The following is a 22,488-nucleotide window of genomic DNA, read 5'->3' on the forward strand; positions in this document are numbered from 1 at the left end:
CTTGACCTTGCTACTTAACGACCTCATGCCCAGTGGTTAAAATGGCAGAAGCAGGAAACATTTGTTAAAAAGTACATTGCCAAATTAAATTGACAGGCAAGTAATGAATTAGATGAATCGGGCTGTCATATAAAATTAATAATTTGACCATGATTTTTCGCGAGTCATTCATTTATAGGTACTTCTATGGTATTGATAACGCATTATACATCTATTATATTGACATATAGTACCGTCGAAGCACGAATTTTTTTTTATTCGACCTTCACGTAATTATCACTCGATTTTTATGAAAAAACTTACGTCTTATTATTGTGAGCAAACAAATCGTAAGTTGTAAATTAAAAACCTGTTGTATTCTTGCCCTTTTAAGTTATGCACCCAAAAGATATAAAGGGACTTTATGTAATTCATTCAGTTGTTCAAAATTTGCTTAAATATTGTCAGTTACAAAATCATTAAGTAGGCTATGCTATTTTTGTAATTTTCATTTCGATTACATACGGTCGAAAAATCGAAGATTTCGCAAACATTTTTAACGGCACAGTTAAAACTATATGCTTTTGAAATTTTTATTTCCTGAACCAGTCACCACAATACCCACAAAAAGGGATGAACTCTTACGGTGAGGGAAACTATTGTGAGGAGAACCGCACATTCAGGCAATTTTATGTGTAACTTTGATCGATTTATGTTCCACTGAAAAGCTTGTGGAGGTCAGATGGAGTCTTATCTCAACTAACCGCTTTGTCTAAAAACCTTTCTTAATCAATCCAGAACTTGTTAACCAACAAACTGCAGACTTGTCACTAGAAATGAGGATATGACCTGGATTATGACGAAGAAGGAAGCCTAAGCCATACATAAAATAACACGACGTGAACAAATATTTATTTTATGTAGTCAAAAAGACTTTGATAAATTTTATAGCTCACAACTTTAAGCACGATTGTTTATTAACATATTTTTGCGTTAGGATGTGGCGACTTTTCAACTGGATTATGACCAAAATAACTCACTGATTTGCATACGAAGGTCAGTTTATATGCGACTTGTAATATATGACCTCCATTTTGCCAACTAGTTTGATAAATTTGTGGACTTTTTAATCCATACATTTAATTATGTGATTTCTTTTTAAAAATATATACATATCGTATTTCATTAGATTGTTATCGTTTTTTTTTGTATAAAGTTCGTGGGAATTTCCTTAAGAGTTTCCTAACGTCGCATACGTCGAAATGATTGCGACAATTAAAAAAAAAACAGTTTTGATGTTTTGGCCGTGCCGTTCTTTTCTAGCAAATAGCAAATGTTGGAGACTTTGTAATGAAAAGTATACTTTAAAGTATATTAGTTTTATAGTTTATTTTAGTCGGAATTTATTCGGACCAGGGGCGTATACGGACCCCGAGCGCTGATTGGTCAATTCAAATGGCGCGCGTTCGTTTAACCAATGAGCGTAATGGGTATTTTTTTTTATTCGCTGTCATTTACGCCAAGTCTAGCACACGGCTGTATATTAGGTCGGTGGGCTAAATTGATCTATGGTCGCATTTGAAAATGTTTAAATTTAGTATGATTTTTTTGAAATACATATACTTAAAAGTTATTTTCCTTAAATAACAGTGACCCAGAAGAAATCTATAAATCATACTTTCTTTTAAATACTGGCGTCATGGCCTCATTTGTCTGTAGGTCACAGGTTCAAACCCGCTATTAATTAACCTTTATTTTTTTCAGTCGTTGTGGGTTTCAATTAGAACCATGTTATGATTATACTTATTTACGTTTGTACAAGTTTTTCAAATGATAATTTAATTTTGTGTCGTGTCGTTACCGGCACCAATAGAAAAAAGGATAGGACCACTTCATCTCTTTTCTATGGATGTCGTAAAAGGCGACTAAGAGATAGGCTTGTAAATTTGGGATTCTTCTCAATTCTATCATCAAGCCAAACAGCTGATCGTGGTTTATCAGTATTTTCAAGACTGTTGGCTCTGTCTACCCCGCAAGGGATATAGCCGTGATTTTATGTATACATGTATGTATAAATTACTTTTCTAGCTTCGGATGAATTCATCAATTGTGTTTAGAAAAGCTTTAGAAGGCTTTTTAACTTCTTCTTGTAGGTTAGCTACATTGAACCTTGAGTCCAATATAGGGTCATTTCTGTTGCCATTATTGTTATTGACTCTATCTGCCTCGTAAGATGAAGACGTGATATGTATGAATTTAATTACTTATATACATATATTTTTTCGTTTATAACAAAATTACACAAAAACTAATGTACCGATTTTGACGTTAATTAGCACGGAGACAGACGAAATCTTAAGCGGGCTACAAAGGCTTCTTATGAGTAGAATTTAGCTATATTGTATGTTACAATGACATAACGTTATATTCTTGACCGACATTCGCAAAGTTAGGGTAATCTGAATATGTTCAGGGTTAAGGTCGTTTCCTGTTAAAGTCGGCCAAGGGATTAGAGATTCTTTTCTCAAGCCTTTATTCTTTTTTAAAAAAGTATGTCAACTTTTCATTATAACTGTTCGTTATTGCTTCAATTAAAGTGATAAAGAAATTAATTGTCACATGTTCTGATGATGATGAAGGCGACTAAGGCATAAGCTTATAAACTTGGGATTTCTCTTTTAGGCGATGGGCTAGCAACCTGTCACTATTTGAATCTCAATTCTATCATTAAGCCGAACAGCTGAACGTGGCCTATTAGTCTTTACAAGACTGTGGCCCTGTCTTCTCCGCAAGGGATATAGACGTTATTATATGTATGTATATGTACAGATGATTCGAACCCGGTACCTTTCAGTTATAAGTCGTATTCCTAACCGCTGCGCCATCGACATTAAAGAAAACTGGTCTGTAATGTCACAATACTTATTTTACGTAAATCTACGCATTGGAAATACTTTCATCATACCTAAAATAGAATGTATAAATATAATGTAATGGTTTATATTATAAACAAGTGACCTTCCCCGGCTTCGCAGTAGACAGATAAAAGCTTAATTCACTATCACAATACATTTGTTGGACACATACATAATTAACAGTAATAAACAATGTGAATGTGCAATGTGCATGAATGTACCACAAACAATGATGGACGGTGAAAAGGTCCTGACTCAGCATAATGTCACAGGTGTACCTATATGTCGCAGAGAAATGAGGATATCAGAGATTTCACGAAATCCCTAGGTACACCACGAAATCACGGAAGATGGTGAATATTCCTATTTAATACATCTTCTTACTAAAAAATTATTAGTGATATGACAAAATACCATTTCAATCTAGTGATATATCATTTAACTCATCTTAATCTAGTGAAATAAAGAATGAAAAAGGTTCGTGCTAAGTCCGCCGCGCTACACCGCGACGCTGATGATTCTGCCAGAACCGTAGATGAGCTCAGCGAAGCCACACGAAGAGGAGATAAATAAAAGAGGAGATGAATATATATAAAACTTCTTTAGAAAACCCTCTTTCAGACATTACAAACAGGAACAAAATCCGTCCAAAATTTTTCGAGAACAGCGTATATATAGAGACAGAGAAAATAGAGGGACTTTATAATATCTAGATTTACGACTGTGGTTTTTTCCTGCGTTAAGCGAAAAGTCTTCTAATGGCACTTCTAGACCAGATAAGGAACTTACATGCCAAATTTCAGTTCCTAGTGTCGTGTGGTTCCCGGCACCAATATATAAAAGAATAGGACCACTCCATCTCTTTCCCATGGATGTTGTGAAAGGCGATTAAGGGATAGACTTATTAACTTGGGATTCTTCTTATAGACGATGGGCGCGCAACCTATCACTAAGTGAATCTCAATTCAATCATTACCAAAGCCTAACAGCTGAGTCTGGCCTATCAGTCTTATGTATACCTACTAATAATATTATATAGCTGTAGAGTTTGTTTGTTTGAACGCGCTAATCTCAGAAACTACTGGTTCGAATTGAAAAATTATTTTTGTGTTGAATAGACCATTTATCGAGGAAGGCTTTAGACTGTATAACATCACGCTGAAACTATAAGAAGCGAAGAAATAAAGGAAAATTTTAAAAAAATACGGGGAAAATTATTCATCCTTGAGGGCTTCAATGATGCCTACGCGAACGAAGTCGCGGGCACAGCTAGTATTATATAAAGTATATAGACTGCTGACTCTATCTACCTACCTAGGGGATATAGACGTAGCTTTATGAATAAGAATTCAAATCTCTAAACCCAGTGGTGGGTCCCCCTGTGCCTTGATATGTCAGTCAGTATCTTTTTTATACACTTAGATACCTATATAGGAAATGGACTTTAGAAACAGACTGGTCATTCCGGTAATAAGACCTAACATGCCTCGAGGATATATATATATATATATATATATATATATATATATATTTTAATATTATGCTATGCGTATGTATATATATATAATGTTTCGCATTCTCTACCAGTCTACCAGCTGACCAAACAGAAAACTTTAAGTTGGTGATGCGATAAAGTGAACATGCATACTGACAAAATACATACATTACAAACAAAATACATAAATACATGATAAGCCACGTTAAGATAGAAGTTAATGATAGAATTGAGATTCAAATAGTAACAGCTGATGGGCTAGCACCCGTTTCCTAAAAGTAGAATCCCAAGTTTATAAGCGTATCCCTTAGTCGCCTTTTCGACATCTATGGGAAAGAAACAGAGCTGTCCTATTCTTTCTTTATTTGTGCCGGGAACCACACGGTACAAAACACACACATTAAATATACATACATAAAATATCAAATTAAGATGACCCATTACCAAAGGCAGAACCCATTCACAGCATGTTTAATTACAAAATTTACGGTGAAGTAGTATAAGAATTCACTCGTTGAAATAAAACAATACACATATTATTCTACAATGCCAAATTAACGATTGCGGCTCGTTTCAAAACTGTGTTGAAACTGGCGACTAAAAGGTCGAAATGCGATTTTTTTTAACAGCGTAACTTTTTGCATAATAGAAACACGTTACATAAGAATTTCGGCTTTAGTTTTTTTATATGTAAGTATATTATATTCAATTGATGGTGTGTGGTTCCTGGCACCAGTAGAAAAAAGAATATGTTGTAAAAGGCGACTAAGGGGTAGGCTTATACACTTGGGATTCTTATTTTAGGCGATGGGCTAGCAATCTGTCACTATTTGAATCTCAATTCTACCTTAAAGCCAAATAGCTGAAGGTGGCCTGTCAGTCTTTACAAGACTGTTGTCTCTGTCTTCCCCAAAGGGTACGGGTTTATTTTTACGGGTTTCAAAAATTCGAATCTTCAATTTATATATTTAGTCGATTATAAATATAATTTATGTGTAAAATTACTCATTAAATCCAGATACTTTAGGTATCTAATAATTGAATAGAGAACGCCCGTTTAATATCTTTCAGACGTAAGACTTTGTCTACCCCGTAAGGGATAGAGACGTGATTGTTTGTATATCCAGAGTATTACCACCCAAAATTGGAACTACAAATTGTACTAAAAAAATACATACAAACGCAAGGGAATATAGTCACGTCTATATCCCTTGCGGAGTAAATAGAGCCAACAGTCTTAAAGAAACTTGGCCACGTTAAGCTGTATGGCTTTATGATATAATTGAGATTAGAATAGTGCTTACAACAAGTTGCTCTTCGCTTGAAAGAAGAAGAAGAATCTCAAGTTTATTAGCCTTGTCTTTTTACAAATAAACACACTTTACAATTTATAATATTAGTATTGATGCGATGCATTGCAGATAATATTTCATAAAAATATTTTGATAACAACAATTTCAAAATTTCAATTATAAATGCATCCAATAATACATAAGTCAGTGTCATTTTAATTATATCACTTCAAAACTTCAAATGGCAGATACGACCTTTCTGCTTTCAATTAATCGAATATTTTTTTGCACATATGAATACATACTTAACCTTACCCTTTACATAAGTTGTTGATAGCTAAAGATAATTATATAAGACCCCATTTAAAAGTATAAAAGAATAATTACAATGTACCTAAAAAGTCAAGTTCTAGGCAAAATGCCGAGGTAAATTTAATATGAGATAAGAAAAATGAGAAAGACGCTTTAAAAAGCGAAGGAAGTAATGTAATCTCTGCCTTCCCTTAAATACATAAAGTCACGTCTTTTTCCCGGAGGGGTAGGCAGAGATTACATCTTTCCACTTGCCACGATCTCTGCATACTTCCTTCGCTTCATCCACATTCATAACTCTCTAAATACAAGCTCGGCGGTTTCGGGTACTCTTGACCTGACCAATCTACCACTCTGGGGAAAAGGCGTTAATTTTATGTATGTATGTATGTTAATTTTATGAATTGTTATTTTGTTTATGGGTATTTAACTGTTATTGTTGATTTAACATAGTACAAAGATTATAAAAACTAGTTAATCACGTGTTGATCAAATATTATAAAAATTCATCATGATTGAATGTTTTTTTTATATTGTTTATTTACATAATTGTATTTATATTAAATTATTATTATTAATTTATTACGTAGACGTAAAAAAAATATAATACCGGTTCTTCCTCTGTAGAAGTTCTTTTAAATTCTCAACGATATTTACATACACGATTTGTAATTATTAGATACTTTTTGCCGAGAATTTTTAAGCTATAATCTTTCATAGAAAATGAACGGTCATTAAAATGTTGTTTTATCATTAAAATGAGTGCTCTTCATTCGTGTGAAATCAGAGTTTTTATGAACAAATGGAGGTATTATATGAAGTTACTATGGTATTAAGTATGTTCATCATATCTTTTCAGTTACTGAATTATTGACGTGTAGTTATTAGACAGAGCCAACAGTCTCTTTATTTGGAAGGCCACTTTCAACTCTACGGCTTAATTACGGCTCTGTAGCGCAGGGGTAGTATGCTTGTCTGTGACACCGGAGGTCCCGAATTGGAATCCCGGCCAGGGCATGATGAGAAAAGATCCTTTTCCCATTGGCCTGGGTCTTAAATGTTTATATAAATAAGTATTCATTATAAAATATAGTATCGTTGAGTTAGTATCTCGTAACACAAGTCTCCAACTTACTTCGAGGCTAACTCAATCTGTGTAATTTGTCCCGTATAAATTTATATAATTATTTTATTAATAATGGAGTGAATATTCAGATAGTGACAAGTTGCTAGCCTATTGCCTAAAAGTAGAACCCAAAGTTTATAATCCTTAATTGGCTTTTATAATATGACCGTTTAGAAAAGCGACTGGCACTCGCTATGTTTTTCCTTCATTAATATCATAATTCAAACCAGCATGGAATACTATACATATATATTAAAATTCCAACCAAACCTCCTACATACATACATATAATCACGTCTTGCGGGGTACACAGAGCCAACTGTCTTGAAAAGACTGATATGCCACGTTCAGCTGTATGGCTTATTGGAGGAATTAAGATTCAAATTAGTCTAGATAGATGTATAATAAGATTTAGATTAGTCTCTGATAACCCCTCCGGGAAAAAGGCGTGATTTTATGTATGTATGTAAAATTCTAATAGTGACAGGTTGTAAACCTTTAAGAATAATCCCATATAAATATATATATATCCCTATAAATATATCCCTATCTCCTATCTCTTAGCCGCCTTTTACGACACCCATGGGAACGAGATAAAGTGGTCCTATTCTTTTTTTTTATTGATACCGAGAGCCACACACTGTATAATAACCATACCTTCTTATTTTACGAAATCGGTTGAAAATACAGCAACCTGCCTAACCACGGATGTGTTATACGAAAACAACAATCGCTCACCTTCCACAAATAACCCGGTATGATACCATACTGCGCTAAAAATAACCTAACGGAAAATTACAGATCTCAATATAGCCTCCAAAAAAGTCCGCTGAAGAATTTCGACCGGCAATTTCGATTTGGGATTGTATCACACTGCACGATTAAAAAGGTTTTATAATATTTTGAATGTTAAGCGATGCTTTTGCAGTGAGAGAAAATATCGTCTAGTAGTTTAAAAAAAGTGGTTTGTGGTACCAATACAAAAAATAAAAGGACCACTCCATGTCTTTCCCATGGATGTTGTAAGAGGCGACTAAGGGATAGGCTTACAAACTTGGGATTCTTTTTTTTAAGGCGATGGGCTAGCAACCTGTCTCTATTTGAATCTGAATTCTACCATTAAGCATTGATAAAACAACTGAATGGGGCCTATCAGTATTTTCGGGACTGTTGGCTCTGTCTACTCCGCAAGAGATATAGACGTGACTGTATGTATGAATGTATGAAAAAAATCCCGCATGATTCTGTCCAAGTAAAACCTGATTTTCTCTGATAGATTCCATTAAAATTAAGCTTATGTTTGACCTAAGATAATTCTTCATACAACATCGGTCTAATGGTTTAGCCGTAAAAGCGAGAGAGTTAGTCAGTCAGACAATTAAATTTATAAAATTAGAATACGGATGGAAATGAGTCGGAAATAATTGTACGGATGTATGTATAAGTGAGTGTCCATTTTCTAAATAAATTTCCTGAACAAAACCACCTAGTGTGAACTTTACCTACCTATGAGAAAATACTATAAGTAATATTTTTTGTATGATTTTTAATCTCCCGTCTAAAAAGCATTGGAAATAATTAAATTTGATAGGTTATTATTTAATTTTTTGTTGTATTGACGTATCTAGTAATAACAAGTTTTATTGGCGCACGGCATTTTTTTCGAATGTTTTATTTTGGTTACGTATTTTTGTATGACTGCGAAGTTATATTTAGTAGTTAAAAAAATTATAGCTCGCAAGTAAGGGAATGCGGTCTTGGTAAATGGAAGTAAATTTTTAAAAATAATTCAATACATACATACATAACACGTCATCCCTTGTGGGGTTCATAATCTTTGCTTGCGGGATTTAGTCCCTTCGCTGTTATTGGCTGAGAGCGTCGCGTGATTGGCTATTGTGTCTTGTGGCGTACAGATGTGTCCACAGATTTGACGCTTAACCCTTTACTATTCCGGGGCGACAAATTATCTCTAAGATGCAGTCTAGGGGGGGTTGAGCTGTTGCTGGTTGATATAAAGGATTAGATAATTATTTTTAACCTGTACTTTTTATCGTGCCGTGTGGTTCCCGGCACCAATAGAAAAAAGAATAGGACCACTCCATCTCTTTCCCTTGGATGTCGTAAAAGGCGACTAAGGGATAGGCTTATATACTTGGGATTCCTCTTTTAGGCCATGGGCTAGCAACCTGTCACTATTTGACTCTCAATTCTATCATTAAGCCAAACCGCTGAACGTTTCATTTCAGTCTTTTGATGAGTGTTGGTTCTGTCTAACCCGCAAGGAATATAGACGTGATTATATGTATGTATGTACTTTGTATTATGGTTAAAAAATAAAGATTTTCTGTCTTTTTATCAAACCTTAGCTTGAAGATATAATGCGTCTAACACAAACACTATGTCACAAAAATTCTTACGTGGAACGTGAAAAAAATTCAACTCCACGCGGACGAAGCCGCTTGCTAAAGCTGGTAAACAAATAAAGTTGAACAAACGAGGAATGACGAACGGTTCTATCGTACAATTACTACCGCGACTATTATATAATAATTATACTATCATTATCTTTGTACTTATATGTATAAACTGCATTTTGCGTACCTTCCTATGGAATTATATGCATTTCTTGGTCAGGCATTTTCTTGTCAAGGTTAAGGGCCGATTTAAATTAAATTTATACATATATATTTTCAGGTCTATATACCCTTGCGGGGTAGACAGACCCAACAGTCTTAAAAAGACTGAAAGGCCATGTTCAGCTATATGGCTTACTAGAGGCCGCCCGCGACTTCGTCCGCGTGGAATCAATCCCGCGGCAACTCCGGGATAAAAAGTAGCTTATAATGTTATTCTGGGTTTTCAGCTACCTACTTACCAAATTTCATCGTAATCGGTTCAGAAGTTTTTGCGTGAAAGAGTAACAAACATCCATACTGACATCCTGACATACTCACAAACTTTCGCATTTATAATATTTGTAGGATTGGTGGAATTAAGGTTTAAATAGTGACAACTTGTATAAGAAGAAGATAGACGCCTATAAGAAGAATCCCAAAGCTTATAAGTCTATCCCTAAGGCAACCCTTTTACGACATCCATTGGAAAGATATGGAGCGGTCCTATCACATTCTTGGCTCCCATATCGATTTTATGACAATATCTTTCAAATACAGACATTGGACATCTACTATTTTGAGCTTTGTATGACAATAACAAACATTGTGTTTAATTTTATGTTAATTTATTTCTATTCGATTTATAAAATCAACATTGCCGATTAGAATTTATAGGAAAGAATACTAAAAGTCACGTTTTTGTGAACGTTGATATTGAAATGTGATATTTATATTATGAATTAATAAAAAAACCCAATTAAATACTGGTTTTGGAGTACAATGGGCGACACCTGACGGATATAAAGCCTAATATTATCACGCCTTTTCCTCGCAGGGGTAGGCAGAGTCTACGCTGTTCCACCTAACGTCTCGCAATGGTGTCCCAGATTTGATGGAGTACTCCTTCTAAAGTTCTCATTCACACTTTTCACATTGCAGTATGTTTCCCGGCAGCAATATAAAAAATAATAGGACCACTCCATCTCGTTCAGCGGATGACGTAAAAGGCGACTTAGGGAAAGGCTTATAACTTGGGATTCTTTTTTAGGCGATGGTCTTGCAACCTGCCACTATTTGAATCTCAATTCTATCATTAAGCCAAACAGCTGAACGTGGCTTATCAGTCTTTTGAAGATTGTTGGCTCTGTCTACCCCGGAAGGGATATAGACGTGATTACATGTATGTATTACAAATCATATGTACACGCAAGTTTACAAAATAAATTCCCTAAGGTAAGCCTCCTTTTTTTACTATATTGCTAATTATTATTTTCGTCAGGTCAAGAGATAATAATTATAAGGATGCGTTATTTTTTATATTTTGTTAATTTTTGTTTTGGCTTGTAATATAAAACTTTATTAACTTCTTACTGACAGTTAAGTAGTCAACAACTTGTTTTTATTGGAACTAAAATATTTTTTGGTTATTCCAAGGGCAATTTTAACGTAAATACTTTTTGTATAAATTTATACTGAGTCATTGGTATCGAGAACTCATATTTGGATGACCGCAATGAGACCTTTGAACTCAGGACTGAGTAGTTGAATTGATATATAATTATAACTTCACAGAGCAAAGTCATCTACGCACGAATGGATAAAATACGTAATGAGTATGTAAGAGGAAGTATGAAAGAAGCGTCAATAAATGAAAAGATGAATGGTAATAAGCTGGGTTGGTACGGACACATCATGAGAAGAGAGGAAGGTCATGTTACTAAAAGGGCCTTAAATATGGAAGTGAAAGGTTCAAGAAATAGGAGAAGACCGAAAAAGAGATTGATGGACGGCGTAAAGGATAGTATGAGGAGAGAGGGAGTGACCAGTGAGATGGCAATTGACAGAAGTAATTGGAAAAAACTAACATACTGTGCCGACCCCGCGTAGAAAGTGGGAAAAGGCAACGACGAAGAAGATTGTTCTTTTACTATTCTTACCTACGCATTAGTTAAAATCTTTTAATCGTTTTGCACTTCAGTTAGTGCAAAAAGTCCGCTGAGTTATGACCTTTTCTACTTGCTGCAGCACGCAAATGCATCTCAACTGTGTTTTTTATAATGTTTTGTTTAACTCTGTATTTTGTGTCTGTAGCAACTGAATAAACGTTTTTATCTATCTATCTATCTAATCTCTGGCTGTTATGCTTACTCGTTACTTACTAGTTATTATCGATATTTTGAGCTTGTCCTCTTTTATTCCAACATAAGAATTATCTATATTTCTTCGAAAGTAAATCTTTATTTATAACCTTGCATCTGTTTCAGTGATTTACGAAGATTTTCAATCATTTAAAATCTATTTTTAGTGACGACATCTCTTTAGCAGGTCATTGAATTTTTTTACATTATGATATGAATCATCTTAAGGATCTCGTCTTATTACTACGCTTTTTTTTTTCTCTTCTTATTCTTAATTCATGAATAAATCAATAATTTTGCAGAAAAACATAGTGACGAAAATCGCTTTGATAAATTACGATATGCGTAATGCTTTAATTATTTATTTTCCTGAATCACTGAAGAACTTATAGGAACTTAACAAATATTGGTGAGAAAATAACGTTACGTAAGCATACTAGCTTTGCCTGTGCAAAAATAGTTTCTATGCTTTAAATACATTTTCAGTCTTGAGAAGCTGTGACGTTTAGGCGCTGGGCTACCAGAGGACATCGTGGGGACATGCAAGAAGGGTTCACGGAGGGGTTTTAGTGGGTAGGCTGGCTCATTAGTTGCTAGGAGTCCCACAGGTTCCTGTGTGAAGACCCAAGGGTCGTCCGTAAAAAGATTTCCCCTTCGATAACAAAAAATAAATGTAAAACCTCGCACGTATGAGAGCTGAGGAATAATTTAAAAATCCATAGAATAACTACAAAATTTATGGGGATTAGTTTTACAATCTTTAAGAGGGAGTGAGTGAGAGAGGAGTGAAAGAGTAACAAATATCCAAACTGACATCTTGACATAGTCACAAACTTTTGCATGAATATGTATGAGATAGATGTATTTGCAACGATTATAATGAGCATTGTTTACTCTGATAAATTGAACATTGTGTTCCAACAATTGGTACTTACATAAAAATCGACATCAGTTAATTATTATACTTAATTTTATGACACAATCGTAGTAATTACTATAATTACACATATAATGATAACTTAGTTGTTAAATAATGCTTACATTCTAAGAGGTTTTGCGTTACGTAACTTTATTTTGTTGTTGTCTTGGTGTGTTTATATAAATATATCCTACTTCCTTTCGTCCAGGGATCAGCTCTCGTAAATAGTAACCAGGGTCTTTCCTCGCAGTCCACACTATATGTGTGCAAAATTTCGTGAAGATAGTTTTAATGGTTTTGACGTGAAAGACCAACAAACAAATATACAGACACACTTTCATATTTAATAGTCACTCGTACTTAGATTTCGCGGACACTCTTATTTTTTACAAAATTGTTAAGTAATATCTCAAAAATCTCAAAAATTCTATCGTTAAGCCAAATAGCTGAAAGTGGCCGTTCAGTCTTTTTAAGACTGTTGGCTCTGTCTAACCCGCAAGGGATATAACCGTGACCATATGTATGTATGTATGCTCAAAAATTACTTGACCGATTTTGATGTCCTATGACCTTTAAATTTCTATTGACAGATCCTGATGCGTGACATATGTACATTTTAAATTTCATCAAAATTAGACCAACGGTTCGAAAGTTAAGGTGTTACATACATACAAACATACAAAAACGTGTTATCGCCCCATTTTAAATTTATTTGTAGTCAATTAGTCGATAAAAGACGATGACACATCATTCTTATAGTTTCTATGGTGCAACTCTATGGCGTGCGATTGATTTTAAACTATACATACATACATACATAAAATCACGTCTCTTTCCCGGAGGGGTAGGCAGAGACTGCCTCTTTCCACTTGCCACGATCCCTGCATACTTCCTTTGCTTCATCCACATTCATAACTCTCTTCATGCAAGCTCGGCGGTTTCGGGTACTTTTGACTTTTTAAACTATCGCGTTGCATTATCTATACTAATATTATAAAGAACACTGTGTGGTTCCCGGCACCAATGAAAAAAAGAATAGGACCACTCCATCTCTTTCCCATGGATGTCGTAAAAGGCGACTAAGGGATAGGCTTACAAACTTGGGATTCTTCTTTAGGCGATGGGCTAGCAACCTGTCACTATTTGAATCTCAATTTTATCTATAAGCCAAATAGCTGAACGTGGCCATTCAGTCTTTTCAAGACTGTTGGCTCTGTCTACCCCGCAAGGGATTTAGACGTAACCATATGTATGTATGTATATTATAAAGCTGAAGAGTTTGTTTGTTTGTTTGAACGCGCTAATCTCAGGAACTACTGGTTCGAATTGAAAAATTATTTTTGCATTGAATATACCATTTATCGAGGAAGGCTTAAGGCTATAAAACATCACGCTGCAACTATAAGGAGCAAAGATAATATCTTTGCAAAGATAATATATTATATTATAATGGAAAATGTGAAAAAAACAGGGTAAATTATTCATCCTCGAGGGCTTCAATGATGCCCAAAATAACTATTCCACGCGGACGAAGTCACGGGCGCAGCTAGCTTATAAATATTATGGCGTGCAACTTTGAGCGTATGAAATACATATGATTGATAACATAGACCTTCGAAGTTGCAATTAAAATGTCCATTGTAAATCAGGCCAGGGGTCAATATGGACATCGCAAATCGCTCTATAATTTATGATTACCCATAGATTTCCACGGTATATGACACGTTTATTGGTAATCAGAAGGATTACCAACATACATATGTATAACTATACCTTTATCTTTTACGGGTAGACAGGACCAACAAACTCTTAAAGACAGAAAGGTCACGTTAGTCGTTACTTTGCCTTAGTCGCCCTTTACGACGTCCATGAGTAAAATATCGTGTGGTCTTATTCTTTTTTGTACTGGTGCCGAGAACCACACGGCAAAACTGAATGAATACGTATAATACCAGAAAATAAATCAAAAGGAAAAACCAGTTAATACTCACAATGGCGGATTAAAAATATTCCATTCACGATGTCCATTAATATATTATGCATGTAAATCATGTTTGGAACACATTTTTATATTAATTATTTTATTTTTCCGAATTCAATATGTAACTGTAAATATATACAAATATATATATATGTATATATACTAATATTATACATTTCCATGTATATACTTTCCCACGGATGTCGTAAAAGGCGACTAAGGGATATGCTAATATAATTGGGATTCCTCTTTTAGGCGATGGGCTAGCAACCTATCACTATTTGAATCTGAACTATATTATTGAGCCAAACAGTTGAACGTGGTCGATCAGTCTTTTCAAGACTGTTGGCTCTGTCTACCCCGCAAGGGATATAGACCTGATTATATGTGTGTATGTCAAAACTTGAGAAATATAAAAAAAAGATTCTTCTTTTAGCAGTGAACTGAGTATCTGTCTCAAATTTATCTAACACAAATCTACCATTACTCCGAACTCTGAAAGTGGACATTTTTGTATTTTAGTGAACTCGTTCACTTAAAAATTTATGATTATTTGTAAAAGCTTGCTAAAAAAAATCGCTTTCATTTACAACATTATTTTCTGAGTAAATAAATGACGTAGACTGAGTATGTATTAAGATTGGATTAAAAGAAATCTTTTTAAATAATCTTGGAAAATTTTCATTAAACCTACTTTGAATGCAAATGTTCACTTCCATGAACATTATTATGTTGCAAAATGTAATAAAAAAAAAAAATGCAAATCGATAGACTTTTTTTGGATTAAATTGCTCCCATGGCCTTGATATTACGAGCCATAGTAAAAGTTGATCATATTGATGGGTTCATTGACTCTATCACAACATTTTGACCTTGTTTTTTCGGCAAAAAGGTCAACAACCTATAATTTTGAGTATTCTTATTTTTTTTTACTATTGCGAAAAATAATCCGCGCGAACGAAGTCGCGGGCAAAAAAAATTAATATTTATTTTAATAAATTTACTTTTAAGGAACCAATGCGTAGATTGACCATGCCATAAAGTAAAAGTAAAATTTGTTTTATTCTAATGAACTCTTGTTGTATTTTCTCCAGGAGTTTATACAAAACATGAGAAAACTCTTTATACATACATATGTATAGTCACCTCTATATCCCTTGCGGGGTAGACGGAGCCAACCGTCTTGACAAGACTAAAAGGCCACTTTCAGTTTAAAATTTGTCCGTCTGTTTTTTACGCTCTGTCTACACCCGTGAGGAATAAAGACGTGATTATAATGTATACATACATAAAATCATGCCTTCTTCTACTTCTTCTTCAGGCACCTTATCGAATTGACCACTGACGCTTTATATATATACTAGCTTCCGCCCACGACTCCGTCCGCGCGGATGTCGGTCTTCGCGTGGATGATTTATTTCTCCATTTTGAGTTACTCTGACAATAACATCTTATAAATATCTATTGGACCCAAATACGCCTAAGCATGTTTCGATGTTCTAGTAAGAGAAGATCGCTTAAACTGAAAAATTAAGAATATTTTTTTTCTACGTATTTTTCTAGGATAAAAAGTATCTCATTTTATGCTCAGGATAATAAGGTATAATTATGCCAAGTTTCATCGAAATCGAACCGTTAGTTTTGACGTGATGCCTGAACATACAGACAAAAAAATTTTTAATCACATATTTGGGTTTGGTATCGATCCAGTAACATCCCCTGCTATTTATTTTTTCAATATTTTCTATGTACAGAATTGATCTTTCTACAGATTTATTATATGTATAGATATATGTAAGTATATAATGGAAACAAACACATGATAATGACCTGACGTGATTGCATTATGCGCTGACGCACTATTATACGTTTCCATAGATGGCTAATTACGAGTTAGGGTTTAAATACGTCATAGGTTTTTTTCTGTCACTAGGAATTGATATTGGCCCTTTCTCTGTTGATTTTAAGGTTACATACGTATACGTATTATAACGTCTTAATTCCTTGCGGGGTGGACAGGGCCAACGGACCGAAAGGCCGCGATTAGCTGTATGGCTATTGATGGAATTGATTCAAATAGTGACAGTTTGATAGCTCATCGTCTAAAGAAATCCTGATTCTCTTCATTTCGAGGTAATTTGAACATTTACTCTTTCGTAGTTTCATAAGTGACTTTCATGTTCACAAGGTTTTGATGATTGATTCTTTATCATTATCATCATCATTCAGGCATTATATGGTCACCTTACTGAAAAAGAGCTCGGGATGATGCCAAAACATGATCAGGAATTATGTAAGTCAGGTTTTTACACGAAGTATCTCACGCCTGATCACCGTAACGTTTTATAATGCAAAATTCATTTAATAAAATTATTCAATTAATAATCGTAAGTTTTATAGATAATAATAAAAAGTCTGAAAATTTGGTATAAACCTTTTTGTTGCCGGGCTAAGAAATATCCACTATCTCCGAGTGTCAATTCTAATGGAATTCAATTCAAATGAAATAAGACCAGCACTAGTTTTTAAACTAGATTAATTTGCATTTATATGTTTAAGAATTTTTTGTCCGATTGTCGGCTCAAGTTGAAAGATCAAAAATATTTAAAAAACATAGTGTCGTGCCGACATAACTGTTGACATACAACAACACATACAAATTGCTACCTTTGTGCACATGACCTTACTATGTTCCTTTCCGTAAAGTAAACAACATAGTATGATTTCTTAATCGCTTATTATTAATATATGTATATAATACGGTGTTTGTGACGCAATATAAAATGATTTTATGGGCTTTGTTCTAAAGTTTACTTTAGTTTCACGTCTTTACCCTTTGCGGGGTAGGCGTAAGCAAAAGTGATAAAAATGAAAGCCATACAGCTGAATGTGTTATTTCAGCGTTTTCGAGACTGTTGGCTCTGTGTACCCTTAGGGGATGGATACGTAATTATACATACAGATTAACATATTTTCACGTCTATATCCCTTGCAGGGTAGACAGAGCCAACAGTCTTGAAAATATTAAAAGGCCACGTTCGATCTTGATTACTAATAAGTATGTGAAATATACATTTAGGTGTTACGGTCCATAATATTATTCCAAAATATGAAGAATTGTCAAAACTTGTTAATGTATAGGTACACAGTAGAGATAAATATTACTAATAAGGTCAAACATAATTTAAAATCGATTAAAAATTAATTCAAATGAAAAATTACGAGCGTTATTAATGCGTTAACTAAACGATTGTTATAATTTAAATGGTTTCTACTAGATTCTTTGAAGAGCGTAGAAACTCTACGCTCTTTTGGTAGTTCTGATAAAGAATCTTTTGAGTTGACTGCATTCTTCATCACTGCCGCTGCATATTTTAAAGTCCCTCCATTTTATCAGTCTTTCCGAGACTGTTGGCTCTTTCTACCCCGCAATGGATATAGACTTGATTATATGTATGTATTATTATTTGGTTATTCGTTTATACAACTGACATTTCAACAGTTTCAAACTGACATGGTGACATGAAATGTATACAAAATTAATAAGTTTCTTTGATAGAAGCAGAAGTATGTATTGTTATGGTTAGTAATTTATACTGAATTAATGAATACATGTCGAAAATTCCTTTTGACCCCATTGGAACGTCTCAATATTTTGTTTCTGTATTCTCAAAGAATCACTGGCGACAAGGCTGACAATTGACATTCATTGTAATTTTTGTTTTAATATAATTCATGAATTATTATAGAACCACTCCATATCTTTCCCATGGATGTCTTGAAAGGAAGGACTAAAAAATAGGCTTATAAACTTGAGATTCCTCTTGCAGGCGATGGGCTAGCATCATGTCAACATTAAGCCAATCAGCTGAAGGTGGCCTATCAGTAGTTTCAAGACTGTTGGCTCTGTCTACCCCGCAAAGGATATAGACGTAATTATGTATGTATGTATCATAACTGTTTTCAATGAATATAAAAACCTTTTTTTTTGCATACGATAAGATATTTTTTATAATATAAAATATAGTTCCTATTAAATTAAAAGCTATAGGTACTTTTAACCATCAATGATACATCAATATATTTTTTTTAATATTTATTATTACTATCCATAATTATTATTATAATAATAGAACAACATTTCATTTTTTTTATTGCATTTTGTTTGATACAGAATTAAACATAATAACGCAATTGTATTTCCTTTAGTAATCTCTTAAATACCTTCCACCTTGAGACAGCTCAGTACCGCACCATATGCATATTCTCACCAAGGATGCAATGCGGGCGACCTCATACATATAAATGCTGTGCGAATTCACCCCGCTCCATCGCCTATTGACCCCCAAAATACTAGTTCTAAATTCAAAATAGATATTTAAACGAAAATTCTTTTGACACCGAATTTATAATTGTAACAGATTCGCTAATTGAATCTCGGTTTATTAATTTTTTTTACATACATACATAGCATCACGTCTTTACCACTTGTAGGGTAGACAGAGCTAACAGTCTTAAAAAGACTGATAGGCCATGTTCTGTTTGGCCTCATGATAGAATTGAGATTCAAATAGTGACAGGTTATTAGCCCTTCACCTAAAAGAAAAATCCCAAGTTTATAAGCCTATCCCTTAGTCGCCTTTTACGATATCCATGGCAACGAGATGGAGTGGTCCTATTCTTGTTATTATTAGTATGTATCGGGTATTTTTTTTAAAATAATATATTTTTATTTTTGTTTTGCGTATTTAATCTATGTTATTATTGATGATAAATGCCACTTTCTTAGTTAATACGTCATTAAAACTAGTCATTGTAGTGACTTCGCCGTGTTTCCTATATAACTGACCGGCCTGTATTGCGCGATGATAATTAATTTCCCATGAAAGTTGATTTTAATAATGGTAAAAACCGCATCTATATGCGTATTAAAAACACAGAGGAAGTTTTTATCACACTGCGATATATATATGTATATGTATGAAATATGTTGGTTTATTTTTTTTTCAAAAATACATATTATCACGTCTACATTCCTTGCTGGGAAGACAGAACCAACAAGTCTTGAAAAAAATGAGATTAAAACAGGAACAGGACGCTAGCCCATCGCCTAAGAATTTGAAGAAGAAGAAGAATTCGATTTTTTTTTTCATGACTTATTCAGAGCGGCTCTCCAGAGAGGTGAGGATGCAACCGGGACTAAAGCCAGGAAGAGGTATGTATCATAATATGTGTGTCCAAAATTTTGAATGGTTTCAGCTGTAGTTAATTTGGTAGAAGTTAGTGTCGATCAATCATATATTTTTTGTATTAATAAATACCAAAAAAATGTTTATTAACTATAATATAATAATTATATCTCAAAGAATTAATTAGTTAATAAGCTTATTAAATTAAATTATTCGTTTATTGTTTCTTTGTACAAATAGCGGAGTATTATCGATCAGTCAACCTTTTAATTTATAAAAAGATAATTTAAAAAAATGGGTTTAAAGACAGTTAATAAATTTGTAATTTTCTATTTTCTTATGATACACATTATGCATAATCATAACACCATAAAAATACAATCATAATTAAAGACCTATTTTATTACCGTGTGGTTTCCGGCATTTTAATTGAATAGGACGACATCATCTCTTATCTATAGTGGATAATAAACTCGGACTTCTTCTTTTAAGTGATGGGCTAACAACCTGTCACTATTTGAATTTCAATTCCATCATAAAGCTAAACATGGTTTCGTTTACCCCGCAAGGAATACAGACGTGATTAATTGGCAAAAATACCATGACAAATAAATAAATGTAGGTAGCTATAATAAACGTATCTTGTTCAAATTAAGGACGTCCTGGTAAAGGGTCAGGTCAAAAGTACCCGAAACCGCCGAGCTTGCATGAAGAGTTATGAATGTGGATGAAGGAAGTATGCAGAGATCGTGGCAAGTGGAAAGAGGTAGTCTCTGCCTACCCCTCCGGGGAAAAGGCGTGATTTTATGTATGTATGTGTATGTATGTATAAATGCTTATAGTACTCTTTCTAAAAATAAAACAAAAAAAATCCACTTCTTTAAGAAATAATCTTCCTGTTTACTATTATGTTTAAATGTCAATTATTATTGGTAAATATTATAGACAGCTGACAGATAAATTATAGACACAAGTATTATTTTAAGTGACATGTATTATATGACAGACAATGATCTGCCTAGTTAAGTCTTCACTACAAGATGATAGTTAGGTAGGAGTTATATAAAAGAGGGTAAGTCGACTAGTTTCAAAGCTAGATTTAAATTATAAATAAAAGACTGGCTGATGATGAGAACCTTCTTTTTTGAAGTCCGTCAAAAATGTCTTCAAAACTTCTTGTTTGATTTCCTCTTTTAAGGATATTAAGTCAAAAATTCAAAATTCGAAACTTTAATTCATTAATATGGGACACTTTAATATTATTTAAAAATTGTCTTATCTTTTCGTTTTTTCAACATTGGTTGACGTCAAATAAATTACTTAAAACTAAGTTTACCTACTGCCGCTTCCACAGCGTCAGTGCAGAAGAAGCGGTAACACATTTCACTGCAGCATTTTTTTCAACAACGTCAACTTCACTACTATTCAAACTTAGAATAGAAATGTGTGAGAGAATACATTGTACATATATAAATAATAAAAAAAAGTGTGTAAGTACCTAAGTGATATTCATATCAAAACTTATTAAAAATGTGAAATGCCTTTGTGTGGATGTTTGTCAGTCTATCACGTCTAAACCACTGAACCGATTTCAATGACATTTTGCAAACATGTAGTGTGAAGTGTGGAGAAAGAAATAAGGTTCACGCGGGTGAAAGGTAATCCCGACTAATATTATGTTTGTTCGTTGTTTTCATGCGTTATCTACTAAACCAATCTTCTTGAACTGCGTATATATATATAATACATATAGTATATATGAGGGTTTGGAGAAGGACATAGGTCACTTTTTATCCCGGTAAAAACTATAGTTCCCGTGGGATTCGCGTAAAACCTAAGTATTCATTTGTAGGTCGCGCTAAATTGGTCGCTCTCTGTAGGCGAAAAACATGCGTTGTGTATGCAAGCCACTTCACAGTTGCACTATTTCACAGTGCAATAGTTACATAGGTTTACTTATTGTGCCAATAGAGAGAGAATAAAACCACTCCATCTCTCTCCAATGGATGTCGTAAAAGGCGACTAGGGGTAGGCTTATAAACTTGGGATTCTTCTTTTAGGCGATGGGCTAGCAACCTGTCACTATTTGAATCTCAAATCTTAAAGCCAAATAGGTGAACGTGGCCTATCAGTTTTTTCAAGCTCAGGCTCTGTCTACCCCGAAAGGGATATAGACGTGACTATATGAATGAATGAAATAAATAAATGTTTATTTCAAAAATGGTTATTTAGCTTTATTGAATTCTCAAGGCGGGATTATTAATAAAATATAATGTATAATGGTAGTCAATCAAGTAAAGAATGCCGTTAGAAGTAATCGAACATGTTGGTGAAGATTCTGGTCTAGATTTTCTTAAGATAAAGTGAGACCCACTTCATAAATAAATTCCGCTGACATAGCTCCTATAATTACGGCATCATTTTTGTTATTAACGTCGTTAAAATGTGACTAATAGTTTAGTTTATTTAAAGAGATCACAATTTAAAAAAATTAAAACTAAATCTACTTATAAAAACAAAGAAA

At 33.8% G+C, this 22,488-nt stretch overlaps 1 protein-coding gene across 1 annotated transcript in view; it reads right to left on the bottom strand.

Moving 5' to 3' along the window:
- LOC106131000 (scavenger receptor class B member 1) overlaps window positions 1-22,488 on the bottom strand; it is a 40,634-nt gene that overhangs the window by 17,134 nt on the left and 1,012 nt on the right. The gene's annotated exons all lie outside the window — the stretch shown is intronic.

This window comes from Amyelois transitella, chromosome 30 (genome assembly GCF_032362555.1).
Source record: "Amyelois transitella isolate CPQ chromosome 30, ilAmyTran1.1, whole genome shotgun sequence".
Lineage (NCBI taxonomy): Eukaryota > Metazoa > Arthropoda > Insecta > Lepidoptera > Pyralidae > Amyelois > Amyelois transitella.